Source organism: Mirounga angustirostris, unplaced genomic scaffold (genome assembly GCF_029215605.1).
Source record: "Mirounga angustirostris isolate CCGP_5_RB_7025 unplaced genomic scaffold, mMirAng1.0.hap1 SCAF_308, whole genome shotgun sequence".
In the NCBI taxonomy this organism is placed as follows: domain Eukaryota; kingdom Metazoa; phylum Chordata; class Mammalia; order Carnivora; family Phocidae; genus Mirounga; species Mirounga angustirostris.
The window spans coordinates 31,723-35,229 of NW_026992016.1; the positions used below are offsets into that span (position 1 = coordinate 31,723).

Genomic DNA, 3,507 nt, shown 5'->3' on the forward strand with positions numbered 1-3,507 from the left:
ATCCCAACCACTCAGTTTGATCTAAGTACCATTTACAATAGATTCCATTGAGTGTTCTTGTTACAAATGTGTGCTCCTTGATCTTAATGAGTCATAAGCTCTGAGCCTAGAGCCAGGGAGTCTGTATTTTCAGCAATATTTTATGCACTGTAGTCTAAGAATTGCTGATCTAAAGGGACATGTTCTCCAGATCACAATTTGGTAAATGTTGAAGAAATATCCTAGTGTTCCCCAAGTCTATTGTTCATCGGAACCTTCAGAAGAAATATTTAGAAATTCAGATCTCAGCTACACCAGAGCCTTACTTAATCAGAATCTTTGAGAGTGAGGCCAGGACATTGGAATTTGAACAAGTTACAGATGATTCTTCAGTAGGATCTTGGTGCCTTGGTGAAGTATCTCAATTTCTGGCATCTTCACAATTTTTGTCATACGTGTCTTTTTCTTTATTGAATTACCTTATTTAAATTACTTTTTATTCCTCTTTTAATTTTTTAAAATCGTAGTATATCTTAAATATAGTAAAATTCATTATTTTTGATATATAGTTCTATGAGTTTTGATAGATACATGCTGTCATATAACCTCCACCACAATCAAAATACAGAACCACTTCATCACTTTCCAACATTCTCTGATGGCCTTTATAGGTATCCCATCCCCAAACCCTAGCTCCTGGAAGCCACATCTAATTACTTACCTCCATATAGTTTTGGTGTGTAATACATATAATACTGAACATTATATAAATAGAATTATAAGTGTAACCTTTTGAGGTATCCCATCCCCAAACCCTAGCTCCTGGAAGCCACTGATCTAATTACTTACCTCCATATAGTTTTGGTGTGTAATACATATAATACTGAACATTATATAAAAGGAATTATAAGTGTAACCTTTTGAGGTATCCCATCCCCAAACCCTAGCTCCTGGCAGCCACTGATCTAATTACTTACCCCTATATAGTTTTGGTGTGTAATACATATAATACTGAACATTATAAAAATGGAATTATAAGTGTAATCTTTTGAGCTTAGCTTTTTTTTTACTGAGAATAATGCATTTGAGAGTCTTTCCTATTGGTGTGTATCAGTAGTTTTCCTTTTTATTGTTGAGTAGTATTCCATGAAAAGCAAGTAAATGGATTTGTTTATCCATTCACCAACTGCAATACATGTGGGCTATTTCTAATTTTTTCTGGCAACTATGAATAAAGCAGCTCTAAACATATATGTACAAGTGTTGTTTGAATATGTTTTTATTTCTTGTGGAAAAATCTCCAAAAGCAGAGTTGATACATTGTATGGTAACCTGTGTATGTTGAACTTTATAAGAAATCATCAAATTGGCTTCCAAAGTGGTGATATCATTTTTGAATTCACAAAAGCATTGTATGAAGGTTCCAGTTGCTCTGTTTTGCTTGTTTATTTTGTTTCACTTTTTAGCCAGTCTAACAAGTATGTAGAGGTCATTGTACTTTTAATTTGCATTTACTAATTATTATGTTGAACATCTTTTTGTATATCTTTTTTTTTCCAAATTCAAATCTTTGATGAAGTGTCTATTTCAATATTTTACCATCTTAAAAAAAGATTTTATTTATTTATTTGAGAGAGAGAGTGAGAGAGCACGAGAGGGGGACGGGTCAGAGGGAGAAGCAGACTTCCTGCTGAGCAGGGAGCCCGATGCGGGACTTGATCCTGGGCTCTGGGATCATGACCTGAGCCAAAGGCAGACGCTTAATGGACTGAGCCACCCATGCGCCCATATTTTGCCATTTTCTAACTGAACTTTTCTTTTCCTTTCTTTTCTTTTTCCTCCAGTTTTACTGAGACATAACTGATGTAGGGTACTTTGTAAGTTTAAGCTGTACAGTGCAATGACTTGACCTACATGTATTATGAAATGATGACCACATTAAGTTTAGTTACATTCATCATCTTGTCACCAGCTAGACCCCAAGACCTGGCCTTTACTGCCCACCTGCTTGTGCTCACTAACCTCTTACATTTTCCCTAAGCTCTTCTTTCAGGCTTTCCTCTTAACTCAGGCTAATGAAACTGGAACCCCCACCCCCTACCCCAGGTAATGGGATTGCCCTGACAAGACCACCTGCTGGCCCAGACAACCCAGACTCTTTGAGCCTACCCCTACCCCCAACTCATGCCTATGCAGAGGGACCATGGAGTGACCCCTGGAATGACCTACAATTATGTTTACCTCATTATAGTACTGATATCTCCACCCAAGGTGGAACACAAGCCTCATTTACATAATATACAGTATGTGTATAGGCATGTTTCCTTAAGGCACATGCAGGACCTTATCCCCACCTCTGCATACAAAGACAAGACTTCCCTATCTAAACATTCATCCTAACCCTAACCAAAAGGAACCATTCACCCTCTCTGGGAGAGTCAGGGCTTTGGAAGCCATTCGCTGTGATCTCCTTATTTGCTGCAAATAAAGTTTTCTTCCTGGGACAACTCACCTGGTGCAGTTTTTGACTCACCGAGGAGCAAACTCAAGTGGGTTCAGTTAAAATTACACATAGATTTTAAGAAAAAGGAAAAAAAAAGTTTTTTCCTTGTGTTGAGAACTTTTAGGATCTACTTTCTTAGTAACTTTCCCAAATGTACCACTAGCAGTGTTAAGTATAGTCCTCATGTTGTACGTTACATTCCCAGTACTTACTTATCTAATCACTGGACGCTTATACCTTTTGCCACTTTCATCCAGTAAAAATATGGAACACTTCATGAATTTGTGAGTAATTCATGCAGGGGCCATGTTACTCTTCTCTGTATCCTTTCAATTTTTAGTGTACCTGCTGCTGAAGCAAGCACTTTTTTCTTTTTTGGAATTTTGAGAGTTTTTTAAATATTCTGAAACAACAACAAATCCCTCCTCAAATATAGGTTTTGTAAATATTTTCTCTCAGTTTTGGCTTCCTTCATTTTCTTTCTTTTTTTTTTAAGATTTTTATTTATTTATTAGAGACAGAGAGATTGAGAGTGCAAGCAGGGGGAGCAGCAGGCAGAGGGAGAAGGGGAAGGAAGTAGGCTCCTTGCTGAGCAGAGAGCCCACCTTGGGGCTTGATCCCAGGACCCTGGGATCATGACCTGAGCCAAAGGAAAACACGTAGCCAACTGGGCCACACAGGCACCCCTGGCTTCCTTCATTCCCTTAGCAGTGTCTTTATAGAGCAGAAGCTTTTTAATTGATAAAATTTTTTCCCTTTTATGTATTGGATATTTGGGATCATAATCTAAGAAATTTTACCAAACATGCAGTTAGAAGTTTTGTATGTTTTCTTCTACACATTTCTCATTTTAGATTTTACACAATACATTTTGAGTTAGTTTTTGAATACAGTGCAAATTGTAGGTCAAGGTTTATTTATTTTGCACTTGAATTATAACTGTTAGAGCAACTTTTGTTGAAAAGACTGTCTTTCCCCACTGAATTGTTTTTGTACTTTGTCAAAGATCAATGGTCCATACTTAC

At 37.2% G+C, this 3,507-nt stretch overlaps 1 non-coding gene across 1 annotated transcript; it reads right to left on the reverse strand.

Moving 5' to 3' along the window:
- Positions 1-2,740: 2,740 nt before the first annotated feature.
- Positions 2,741-2,842, reverse strand: LOC135363454 (U6 spliceosomal RNA). Its single transcript, XR_010409131.1, has one exon. It is a non-coding gene; the product is annotated as a U6 spliceosomal RNA (small nuclear RNA).
- Between the last annotated feature and the right edge of the window lie 665 nt (positions 2,843-3,507).